At 39.1% G+C, this 13,763-nt stretch overlaps 1 long non-coding RNA gene across 1 annotated transcript; it reads left to right on the top strand.

The window, feature by feature from the left end:
- Positions 1–9,771: 9,771 nt before the first annotated feature.
- On the top strand, positions 9,772–10,459 carry LOC120328474 (uncharacterized). The gene is made up of 3 exons (XR_013476713.1): positions 9,772–9,848; positions 9,997–10,053; positions 10,134–10,459. It is a non-coding gene; the product is annotated as an uncharacterized LOC120328474 (long non-coding RNA).
- The last annotated feature ends 3,304 nt before the right edge of the window (positions 10,460–13,763 follow it).

The raw sequence follows: 13,763 nt of genomic DNA, 5'->3' as shown, positions 1-13,763 counted from the left end.
GCGGTGCGCGAAGACTGATCATTTGAATATTTTCAGCGTCATTGCACCATTTGAGCTCAACATCTACTTTTTTCCGTTCTCTTGCCATTTCTCTAATATAATCAATTATAGGCTCATTAAATGAGTGATTGTGAAATATATATTTGTTAAGTTATAGTATAATTTAGTTTCTCAAAACAAATTTTGCCACGTAAAGAATATATTCGTCAATAAAGCTGTTTTGTTAATATAATTCACTGAAGCGCCGCGAGCCGTAGTTTGCCGACCCCTGATCTAAACCCTTCAATGAAAGTTTGATCATTTTACTGAGTCGGCCGATATTTGTCCCATCACTGCATCTGGAAGTCACTGATACATTTATGCATAGACCGAATTCGATATGAAGGTATCAAATATAATTGGCTCCATAACTGCAAACTCTCCCTTAACAACGAAACATTGCGATAATCCTAAGTGCTGAAAGAGCAACTCAAAAATACGATTTCAATCCATTTATTGCTAGTAGACGATTTAACAAGTAATTCATGGTTGAATTTGAGTTGGGTTGCGCGAGACTAACTTCCTATCTTTTCTCTATGCCTTTATGCTAGTGGATCCGTATGCGTATACTGCAAGGATACTGTAGCTGGAATAAACATGACTATTCTATTCAATTAAAGAGTCCAGCTGCACACTAACACAAATGTATTTCTGTAACGTTTCGTCCGACCAGAGTCGGACTTCCTCAGACAAGCAGTTTACAACAATGGCAAGAAATAAATTTGGTAAATGAATTTGAAATATCAAATCAAGTATGACGTAACAATGCATAAACATTTCATTTGCATTTAGCCGTAGAAGTAAAGATGGGAAGATTAGAACCACAAATATCAGTGGAGCTCATTTCAGATGTTATTGAAAAAAAAAAAGTTTTATTGTTGCATTTACGAAAATGATGGGTAACTAAATGTAATTGAAATTATGCGCACTTAAAGAACCACGAGGAAGTAAACCAACATTTAAACATAAATCAAGGCTTAGTCTGGTGAGGACCAATTTCAAAATTAAAAAAGGTTAAAAGGTATTGCTGAATTTTGATCTTAAATAGCGTTAAAATATAATAATAATTCATAATAATAAATGAATGAATTAACCATCTAGCATATTTCGAGTAGGACAAAAAAAAAATAATAAATTAAAAAACTATCGCAAGCACATAACTCCAAGGTTTTGAATTATAATTAAAATTAAACTTGGGACACTTGAAAATAATAGTAAAATAAAACGCCAATCAAGGGGCGAGTAATAATATAAACTTGAAAAAAAAAGTGAATGTTAAATTTAAATATTATATGACGTTGAAATGAAAATTATTATTAAATAATAATTCTTAGATGAGTCTACAGTCAATTTCTCCCGTGAATTGAGTCCTTGGGGTTCCAATGTTCCGAATTTGTTGATGTAGTATGCTTCTACTGTTTGGCGATAGCCCTGGTCTCTGAATAGTTTTTTTATTCCAGTTACTGAAAAGTCACTTATTGAATGTCCCAGTTTGTTGAAGTGTTCTCCAACTACTAAATCATATTTCCTTTACGTAATACTTCTCAGATGTTCTGTTATACGATATTTTAACGACCTTCCGGTCTCGCCGATATCCTGCATCCCACATTTCTTACAGTTTACTAGATAAATAACATTTTTTGATTTACAACTTATTCTTTCGTTAATATTTATATGGACTCCCGTCACGTTCCCGATACTTATTTTTGTTTCTTCGGAATATTTACAGGTGGTGCATGCTTTTCTATTACATATCTATACAAATTGGCAACAAAGTAACCAAATTATGTCATAATATGAGGGAAGCCGACATTATTGATGACATACTATTCAAAGGGATAACTTCAAAAATACCTAAACCAGGTCGTTTACGTTTACAACCAAAAGTGCATGAGAAAAATCACCCCAGTCGGCCAATCATATCAACAAACGGAACTGCATTATCTCCAAATCAATGGGACAGCGATGGGAACTAAGATGGCTCCCAAATATGCAAATATATTTATGGCAGACTTAGAGTCTGAGATTCTAGAAACAGCCAAGATTAGGCCACAATACTACTATAGATACATCGATGACTGTTTTCTGATCTGGACACACGGCGAAACCGAGCTTATATCTTTTATAAACCATGCGAATTCAATACACCCTTCTATCAAGTTCACATTCGAATACTCAACGGAAAACATTACATTTTTAGACGTAAAAGTTCATATCATGGACAACAAATTGGAAACGGAAATTTACACTAAAGACACGGACTCTCACCAATATCTTTTACCCTCCTCATGCCGCCCCAAACATATTACTGCTAACATTCCAAAGGGACTCTTCATAAGAATAAGAAGATCGTGATCAAATGTCGAATTTTTTGACAAGCATGCAGGAATTATGAAACGCTATCTCATGCAACGAAATTACGAAGAGACTTCTATTGACAAAACAATAAAATTGGCAAAAGAAATGAACAGAGATTACCTTTTAACACCAAAAAGTACAAAACAAAGTCAGCAACTATTGCCATTTATTACCAACTACCACCCAAACCAACCGCACTTTAGGAAAATATTTTCGGACTACCAATATATTCTTGACAACAATGCACGACTAAAAGAGATTTTCCCTCAACCTCCGAAAATTGCATATAGAAAGTGCCCTACATTACGCGATAGACTGGTTAGAGCTAAACTACAACCAGTAATATCACAGAAAGTACAATCTGGTTTTTATAAATGTAATAGAAAAGCATGCACCACCTGTAAATATTCCGAAGAAACAAAAATAAGTATCGGGAACGTGACGGGAGTCCATATAAACATTAACGAAAGAATAAGTTGTAAATCAAAAAATGTTATTTATCTAATAAACTGTAAGAAATGTGGGATGCAGTATGTCGGCGAGACCGGAAGGTCGTTAAAATATCGTATAACAAAACATCTGAGAAGTATTACGAAAAGGAAATATGATTTAGTAGTGGGAGAACACTTCAACAAACTGGGACATTCAATAAGTGACTTTTCAGTAACTGGAATAAAAAACTATTCAGAGACCAGGGCTATCGTCAAACAGTAGAAGCATACTACATCAACAAATTCGGAACATTGGAACCCCAAGGACTCAATTAAAGGGAGAAATAGACTGTAGACTCATCTAAGAATTATTATTTAATAATAATTTTCATTTCAACGTCATATAATATTTAAATTTAACCATCACTCTTTTTCTTAAGTTTATATTATTACTCGCCCCTTGATTGGCGTTTTATTTTACTATTATTTTCAAGTGTCCCAAGTTTAATTTTAATTATAATTCAAAACCTTGGAGTTATGTGCTTGCGATAGTTTTTTAATTTTTTATTTTTTTTTGTCCTAATGGTTAATTCATTCATTTATTATTATGAATTATTATTACATTTTAACGCTATTTAAGATCAAAATTCAGCAATAACTTTTAACCTTTTTTAATTTTGAATTTGGTCCTCACCAGACTAAGCCTTGATTTATGTTTAAATGTTAATTTACCTCCTCGTGGTTCTCTAAGTGCCCATAATTTCAATTACATTTAGTAACCCATCATTTTCGTAAATGCAACAATAAATTTTTTTTTTTTTTCAATTACATCTGAAATGAGCTCCACTGATATTTGTGGTTCTAATCTTCCCATCATTACTTCTAACGACTAAATGCAAATGAAATGTTTATGCATTGTTACGTCATACTTGATTTGATATTTCAAATTCATTTACCAAATTTATTTCTTGCCATTGTTGTAAACTGCTTGTCTGAGGAAGTCTGACTCTGGTCGGACGAAACGTTACAGAAATACATTTGTGTTAGTGTGCAGCTGGACTGTTTAATTGAATAGAATAATTCATGGTTGCCGTAGTATATTATTTAACTCAAAGACGAGCAACGATGAACACAATTGAATTGATATGACATTTTAAATTCTCGGGTCGGCCATGGATTGAGCGATGAGTGTTTCTCGGAAAATTTCTATTCTGAACCCCCTCCCTTTTAGAAAACCATGGCTGCTGCGCCCTTAGCTATAGATAATGTTATATTTGAATCACTACCACATTTCGACACCACCATCGTCAAATTTTATTAGTGATAGTGACGTTAATGCTCCTTCACAGATACAAAATTAACCAAGTCAGTTTTTTAAGTGAACGAATAGCTCTCGTAGCCCTTATAGCAGTGGGGATCAACGCCCGACAAAAGACTCCTCTACTCACCCTCATCGGATAGAAATACATCACTCAAACCACACATATAAGCGGAATACCAGCGAATAATGTATAAAGATTGGTTTCACGTGGATCTTACAGCAAAGCATACAAAAATCATTAAAAAATCAATACATTTTTCCCGCGTATCAGCGTTTACATACATAAAATACAATTACAGATCAAGGCTAGAGGTAGAAAAATATCTTCGAGTTGCCGTCTCCTAAATTAAAACGTGAATTGATATGTTGTGTATTTTACACAAAGCTTATAATTTGCATTAGTCATAATAAACGCTATTATTCACAATTTTATGTGATAAGTTAAAATCGATAACTAATTACATGTTTACCAAATGCTTGGGTCGCGAAAAGTTAGAAAATTTTAGTTTGGGTCGCGAAGCCCTCCGCTCTGGGTCGAAAACAATTTAAATTTTTCATAAATATGAGCATCGCGTCTGTGCAGCGTATTTATGTATAACAATTGTATAAATCTCTGATTATAATTATGAATGTTTCCCCGAATATACACTTCCTTATTTACTGCCGTAATATTGCCCAATCAGCATAAGTGCAAAATTGAAGTTACAATAAACGTTTCAGAAGCGCTCAGATACTTTTGCCATTCAGACAGTCTTTCGTGGTTGTGATATTACCTTGTTTTGTCGGTTTTCGCGTGTTATTTGTTAGAATTTATTTATAATTTCTGTTTTGGTAAATGTAAGTCCTAAACTCGCAAAACCATTCTTGAAATAAGTACCAATAATTTTGCAATGGTAGAGTGTAAAGAGGAAGAATTCAAGAGATCCAAAGTCGGGGAAACATTTGTTACTTAGTTGTTGACATTGTTATATACTATTACGTAGACTTTGGGTTCTCAAATTGCTCCGTACGTAGCCTCAGGACTCCGTTGAAGACACTTAAAACTGTCCTCGACCCGCTGCCCTATCTTCATCTCCTTACCTTTACTAGACCCACTGCCCGATCTCCCTCAACTTTCCTATCCTCGACCCACTACGCGATCTCCCTATCCTCCCAACTTTCGCATCCTTGAACCACCGCTTTATCTCCCTCAACCTCTCTCTTCTCGACCTACTGCCCTATCTCCCCCCTTTTCCTTGCACGGAAATACAGGTGACATTGAATGAGTTTTGAAAACGCTATTATTCACAATTTTATGTGATAAGTTTCATAAAATTTTGTGCAAGAAAAATGCTAGTGTCGACAATAGTCTTAAAATCGATAACTAATTATATGTTTAAAATTTTTTTTTGGGTCGCGCTCAAAAGTAGTTGCGGACCCCTGGTGTAAAGTAACCGAAACATATGGGTAGGGGGTATATTCTCTTGGCTAACCCAGATAGTTCACGAACTCGTAATAGAACTAAAATCGGAACAAAATCATGACCTATCCCTAACCTGGTACACACACTAGGGATTACCAAAATTCTAACTATGAAAATTGATATATTTAAAGCTTGAACAACACAATTCATTCATATCTGAGATAACGATCAATTGCGGATAGAAGGTAACTAATATATTATCTAATATGGATCAATTTTTAGGTAACTCGTAGCAAGCTACAAGCATATTATAACAAAGATGGAGAACCATTGACCCATTATACATTTGTATACTTTTTGTACCATAATTTTATTTCAACGGAAGGAACTGAAATGCAGTAAAATGTCCAACAACCGGAACGCCGTTTCGGTGCGTTCCGGCTACAGTTCACCACTGACCGATATACCGCTACTTGCAGCCACGCTGTCACAATGTTCATGACCTAACAGTAAAGTTCATCTCCTCATTTCTTACAACTTGTTCAAAAACATTTTTCATTAGAAAGTACATGAACCAAAGAAAGCAGCAGAATAGTAACGGGGACACATGAAAAGTAAATGCTACTTCGCGGTTCACTCACTTTCCGCACACATTGCATTTAGAAAAATAAATATAGAAGAAAAGGATGGAGAAGCATTGCGGTAACTCTAATGCGGTTGAGCGGAATTTCCTTCTGAACCATCATGATCTGACATTATATAACGTTTTTTGGTAATTCATAAGCATGCGAATCCGTGTTTTTGTAAATGAATTTCATACCGTCAAGTAGGCTTAAGCATGTGTAAAACTTGAAAACTACACAGTACTAACCAACATTTCTTGTGGAAGAACGTGACAGAAAGTCTATTATAAAAAAAAAAATGTTAAACATGGAGTTGACCTATGGATCGTTTTCCTAATATGTTGTTGATCATTACCGAAATTTGGCAACTCCATGGCAGGCCCAGATATTATAACAAGCAAGACACCTGGGGCTCCATTCGTCAAACTTTTTTTTCAAAAATGGTATTCTCGAAGTATCGTTAATATTCGAGAGAATTTTTTGCGGTCTCGTAAAGTGCCTTCTTCTCGCATTTTAAATGAGAGAAGTCGAAAAGTTTGCTCGTTAACAGTAGTTCGGCCTGTTCTTAGCATGAATTCGAGTTAAAATGTATGTGTGTTTATTTGTAACAGTATTAACATAATAATTAAATGATATAACTAAGACGGGATACTAGTTCAATACCTTACCGGCCTAAGACAAGTATGTGCGACATGCACCCCAACAAATGCTGTGGTGCTTGCATACTTCGTGAAAAATTAGTATCAAAAATCCCTAAATTGGGTAAGAGTGACTGTAGTCTAGTAGCTGTGAACCCATCTATATATGCCGACTAACACCGTACTAACATCCAATATGGGATTACATATTCATCTATTTTATTGTCTATTGCAGAAGTAGTTTAACAATATGTATCCCAGAATTTATTTCATTCATCCATAGATTACTGCTATATTCTCCCAACATTAAATCACAGGCTGCAAAAAGTAAAACAGAGATCATTGCAAAATAGGCTTATCCTCGCCGGGCGGCTAGCGGCAGTGAGTGATACGGTTGAGTGATCACACAGTAATTTTTGTTCAACGACGACCGTGCGTTGGATTTCGAGAGAACTTGCGTGACCGTGCGTAAAGTTTTTACGAGATCTTTCATAAATCGCACTTAACGAGATTTCGTAACTGCGTTCTTGAGAGACAAGGTTACGTGTTTGTAAACGCGGTGTTAGATCTCCAGCGCCATTAGTGTTTATTTCTTTATTGCTGACACGTATTGCACCTTTTCCTTTGTCAACGTCACAAAGTCTCATTTTATTACTCGCATTTGATGTGATTCTTTATTATCTGTAGACCGAGCCGAGAAGGTTTCTGTCTAGTGCAGTGGTTCTCAACCGCCGGTCCGTGGACCGTTGCCGGTCCGCGGCAATTTTGCTGCCTATATTTCCAATATTAATTTATTATAAGCAAATTGCAAAATATAATGTATTGACGTCATGTCCGTTAGTTTTATGATTATTTTTATTTAACACCTATTGATTCGTAGACCGGTATTCGTCTAACAACCAAACTTGGTGAGAGGTCCTCTGCCCATTTCAAACCCTAAACGGTTGGATGTTTGTTAAGTCTATGGCCTCATAACGGCGGCTAACGTCCTAATAGGGGAGTTTGATAGCACACAGCTAGGGTTTTGTTTTTTAGCAATTCTAAAAAAACACTCTGTTTTAAAACAAGGGCTTGTTTTTAATAAAATACCCCTTGCATCGCCGTGAAACTACGCCAGAACGTTGCGTTCTTGCAGCCGCATGAGCTGCCGGAATTATATTTTCAAAAATGTAAGTAAAAATTATTGCTTTGACTTTCATTTCGATTGCGTACACCTACCGCCAAGTTTGTATCTATACCAAAGCCATACGATTTTAACAGGAATATTTATCCGAGATACCAGAGAGACGTTTTGAGTAAGAACAATCATCAAACTTATTTAATTAATGGCAGCCTTTGGCAAAACAAGTGCGGTACGATAAGGAAGAATATACTCCAGCGGCGCCAGAGTGATTTAAACGACGAGTCAGGCTCTGCTTATTGTAAGACACGTCTGGTGCAATGATGTCAAAACTAATCTATTATGACCCCATATTAAGGATTTTGAGTTTCTGTATTGACATTTTTCTCATAAAATAAAGGCAATATTACGGTTAAAACTGTTCGGTTGATTCATGCCTAGCATACCTTGTTCTTAAGGTTGAAGTGATAGAGTTTTTAAAAGTTATACAAACTCATTTATTCGGTCGTATTTCACTTTTTGCAAGGTCGTTCTCGTCGCAGGGTCGTTCACGTATCGGTATCACGTAATATCGTCTTATAGCTTGCATCTTCCTGCGCCAACCACGTTTGCGGACGCATTGAACTAAAGCTTAAGAAGGCTTGTATGGGCCTTCGTCGATATTTGTGTCGTTTCGAAGGATTTATTGCAAATAAGAAACGCTTGGCATGTTTTTACATTCATTTGTCTTTAACACATTTAATACAAAAAAAATCGGAACTCCCGGAGTATGTGAACCAAGATAGCGGACACCAGAACGTAGTATGTGTACCAGGTTGGGGTTAGGCCATAATTTTAGGTACAAATACTACGGAAGTCACTAGGCTAGAAAAAATGGAATAAAATTATTTTCAAACCCTAATCTGGTACACATACTACGTTCCGGTGTCTGCCATCTTGGTCCACATACTACGAGAGCGCCTGCAAATAGTAAAGCCATTTCAAACAAAACAGGCAAAAAATGAATTTAAAACAATTGTTTGAAAAAAAATTCTTTTTGAACAAAACCATACACACAATACGTTACCTGATTGAGAACTTCGCAGTTTGCACGTTCCGTAATTAAATAGCAGGCATATATTTAGCGAGGTTTATAGTAAAATGGAGACAAATAAACAACAAAGTATTATCCAGTTCTTCCAAAAGAAACGCAGCGGTGAAAACCAAGTTAGTGGTGTTGACAGGACAGATGAAGAGACTGCTACATCAACTTTACAACATGCCCCGAAACGACCATTCAGGAAAGTTGATATGGATCTGGTATGATAAGAAGTATTTGGAGCTAGGTTTTACTATTGCTCCCAGCAGCAAAAAAGTACCGCTTCCCATGTGCAAAGTCTGCGCCAAAAATCTTTCAAACTATCCAATAAAACTTGCAAAGCCAACGAAAAAAATAATATCAAAATAACAGCCGCAAATTTCTCATTAGATCGGATTGTATTCTTTTGCACTTTCTACTTTCGTCGTAATTGCATTCTTTCGAATTTGTTTTGTATTCATGACATTTTTGGTTAATTTTGAAGATCCGCCGGTCCGCGAAATTTGTTTTGAAATTTTACCGGTCCGCGAACTGAAAAAGGTTGAGAACCACTGGTCTAATGCAATTTGCGTGTTAACATCGTTATTTTATCGCCTCGCGTTAGGGCCGAAATTGTAAAATGTGCACAGCTAGTTTGCTGTTGCAATGCGTTATTTTACGGTATTTAGCATTAGGATGGGCTGTATCATATTAATTACAGTGGCCTAATTATGATTTCCTTTGTTTCATGCTTATTTAACTTTCTAACAGTTTAATATTTGCTGCATTGAACTCTGGATTATTGAACTACAATTTGTGAATCTTTCCTACATTTTGATTGTTTTGTGAAATACTCTTGGTGAGTTTTCTGTATTCCATTGCATTTGACTTGTTATGTAGAAATCTTATTTGGATGAAATGTTGATGGTATTATAATTATTGCCACAATTAATTCTGTGAGGTTCAGTACTGTTGCTGTAATGCTTATTTGTTCATGTTTATTTCAGTGTTCTACAGTTACCTAAAAGATTTGATTTATTGTTGACCTTGGCTAAAAACAGTCGGTAAGCGATATAATTTGATTGCATGTTGGTTATTTATGCGACAAGTTCCTAGTATTTAGAGTGTGTTTTGTTTTCTTTAGAAAACCTCTATCTCAACTCTATCTATCTATCGATCTGTGTTCGTCATCTGTTTCCGTAATCCGTTTGGCTCCATCTGACATCTCGATTGTATATATTGTGCTGAGCAAGTGCTTGATAATTTCACGACATATTACAATTCTCCTGTATTCAAAGTTGCGTATTGTGGGCTTGTGGACTTCAGCTTGCTTATCTCAGTTATAAGACGGGAATAATTTGGAGAGGATTGTCTGGACCGAACATAGACAAATATTGCTGTATTGAGATAGATCGTTTAGACTGGAAAATATTGGTGCACAGTTCAGCGCCCTTCATATTTTTACAAAGTTTGGCAAATGGGGCCCCTGGTAAGCAATATAGATGTATCAGTCCGAATAAAATTGATCAATTCATTTAGCAATTCGATGACATCTGTGCTATTTTTAAATAAAATTTGGTGGTTTGCACACATGCCAAGCACGGAACACAACAGTTCGCGTGATGTGTAAACGCTGACATGGTGTACGGTGATCGTACGTTTGAACCATGTACATTTGAACCCATGTGTATATCTGCGGGTTCAATCTATATGCGGGTGCTCAAACCCATGGGTTAGGGGAAGTATAGATTTAAATATCCGTAAAACAAAAAACAAAAATTCCATAGGTGCAATAGTATGCGGAGCTCACCTTAAGAAACTTGCGTTACTAACACCTTGACAGATGTACCGCCCCAGTCAAAGTCAATCTCAATTCATGTATCGCTTCACTTTGCGGCGACAACTGCGCTCGGCCCCCCAGGCAGCCTGGCGCGCTCTCTGCTCTACCCGAGGTTTCCATCCTTGCTGAGCTCACCTTAGGACACCTGCGTTAGACCTTGACAGATGTACCGCCCCAGTCAAACTCAATGCATCTATCGCTCCACTTAGCGGCGACAGCTGCGCTCGGCCCCCTCAGGCAGTGTGGCGCTTCTCTTTGCTCTACTCGAAGTGTCCATCCTTGCTGAGCTCACCTTAGGACACCTGCGTTACACCTTGACAGGTGTACCGCTCCAGTCAAACTCACCTTGAGAGATGTACCGCCCCAGTCAAACTCAAACTCAATGCATGTATTAGCTCTAGATTTCGCTTACGAGACTTAATAAACCAAGACTGATTTAATGAGCCATTTGCAGTTTTGCTTTACGAGTACTCGTACTTGCAATTGCATGACTTTATCTTTGAGATAACCATATCACTACTGACAGGACCAACCAGATAGCTGCGACAGCTGCGCTCGCCCCCCTCGGGCCGCCCGATGCGTGATCGTCGCATTCATTTTCGAATGTGGCTTATCTTTGAGACAAGCATATCACTACTCGCAGGACCAACCACACAGGTGCGACAGCTGCGCACGACCCCCTCAGGCAGCCCGGCGGGTCCCTTTGCTCTACCCGAGGTTACCATTCTCGCTGAGGTCACCTTAGGAAAACTGCGTTACCCTTTGACAATTTAACAACACGACCGTTCTGCTAGCCCCAAAAGTGCTCAAGCCAGACGCTCGATCGAACGCCTCCTACATATTAGTCGAGACAACGGCTCGCTCATGATCATCGGCTTTGTACTTTAACATATATTTGGCTCTGTCGCTCTTGACACCGAGGCTCCGCTTCTGTTGCGACGCTGCACTCTCTCGCCCGCCTGTCTTAGGCGCATGTCGTTCAAAGATACCATCCTCATTGAGGTCACCTTAGGACACCTGCGTTACACCTTGACAGGTGTACCGCCCCAGTCGAACTCAAACTCAATGCATGTATTAGCTCCAGATTTACCACAGTTATCCACTTCGCTTACGAGACTTAATAAACCAAGGCTGATTTAAAGAGCCATTTGCAGTTTTGCTTTAAGAGTACTCGTACTTGCAATTGCATGGCTTCCATCCTCGCTGAGCTCACCTTAGGACACCTGCGTTACAACTTGACAGGTGTACCGCCCCAGTCAAACTCAAACTCAATGCATGTATTAGCGATAGATTTACCACAGTTATCCACTTCGCTTACGAGACACCTTGACAGATGTACCGCCCCAGTCAAACTTAAACTTATTGCATGTATACATAACAATGCGACCGTTCTGCTAGCTCAAAAAGTGCTCAAGCCAGACGCTCGATCGAGCGCCTCCTAAATATTAGTCGAGACAACGGCTCGCTCATTAGCATCGTCTTTGTACTTTAACATTTTTTGGCTCTGCCGCTCTCGACAACGATGCAACGCTTCTGTCGCGACGCTGCACTCTCTCGCTCGCCTGACTTAGGCGCAAGTCGTTCAAAGATACCATCCTCGTTGAGGTCACCTTAGGATACCTGCGTTACACCTTGACAGGTGTACCGCCCCAGTCGAACTCAAACTCAATGCATGTATTAGCTCCAGATTTACCACAGTTATCCACTTCGCTTACGAGACTCAATAAACCAAGGCTGATTTAAAGAGCCATTTGCAGTTTCGCTTCAAGAATACTCGTACTTGCAATTGCATGGCTTCCATCTTCGCTGAGCTCACCTTAGGACACCTGCGTTACAACTTGACAGGTGTACCGCCCCAGTCAAACTCAAACTCAATGCATGTATTAGCGCTAGATTTACAAAGTTATCCACTTCGCTTACGAGACTTAATAAACCAAGGCTGATTTAAAAAGAGCTCACCTTAGGACACCTGCGTTACACCGTGACAGATGTACCGCCCCAGTCAAACTCACTCTTTGAGACAAGCATATCACTACTGGCAGGACAACCAAATAGCTGCGACAGCTGCGCTCGGCCCCCTCAGGCAGCCTGGTGCACTCTTTTGCTCTACCCGAGGTTTCCATCCTCGCTGAGCTCACCTTAGGACACCTGCGTTACACCTTGACAGATGTACCGCCCCAGTCAAACTCACTCTTTGAGACAAGCATATCACTACTGGCAGGACAACCAATTAGCTGCGACAGCTGCGCTCGGCCCCCCCAGGCAGCGTGGCGCTTCTCCTTGCTCTATCCGAGGTTTCCATCCTCGCTGAGCTCACCTTAGGACACCTGCATTACACATTGACAGATGTACCGCCCCAGTCAAACTCAATGCATGTATCGCTCCATTAAGCGGCGACAGCTGCGCTTGGCCCCTCAGGCAGCCTGGCGCGCTCTTTTGCTCTACCCGAGGTTTCCATCCTCGCTGAGCTCACCTTAGGACACCTGCGTTACACCTTGACAGATGTACCGCCCCAGTCAAACTTAAACTTATTGCATGTATACATAACAATGCGACCGTTCTGCTAGCCCAAAAAGTGCTCAAGCCAGACACTCGATCGAGCGCCTCTTACATATAAGTCGTGACAACGGCTCGCTCATTAGCATCGTCTTTGTACTTTAACATTTTTTTGGCTCTGCCGCTCTCGACACCGATGCGACGCTTCTGTAGCGACGCTGCACTCTCTCACTCGCCTGACTTAGGCGCAAGTCGTTCAAAGATACCATCCTCGTTGAGGTCATCTTAGGACACCTGCGTTACACCTTGACAGATGTACCGCCCCAGTCAAACTCACTCTTTGAGACAAGCTTATCACTACTGGCAGGACAACCAAATAGCTGCGACAGCTGCGCTCGACCCCCTCAGGCAGCCTGGCGCACTCCTTTGCTCTACCCG

This window comes from Styela clava, chromosome 1, assembly GCF_964204865.1.
Source record: "Styela clava chromosome 1, kaStyClav1.hap1.2, whole genome shotgun sequence".
Taxonomy (NCBI): Eukaryota; Metazoa; Chordata; class Ascidiacea; order Stolidobranchia; family Styelidae; genus Styela; species Styela clava.
This window is presented reverse-complemented; position numbering and strand designations above follow the sequence as displayed.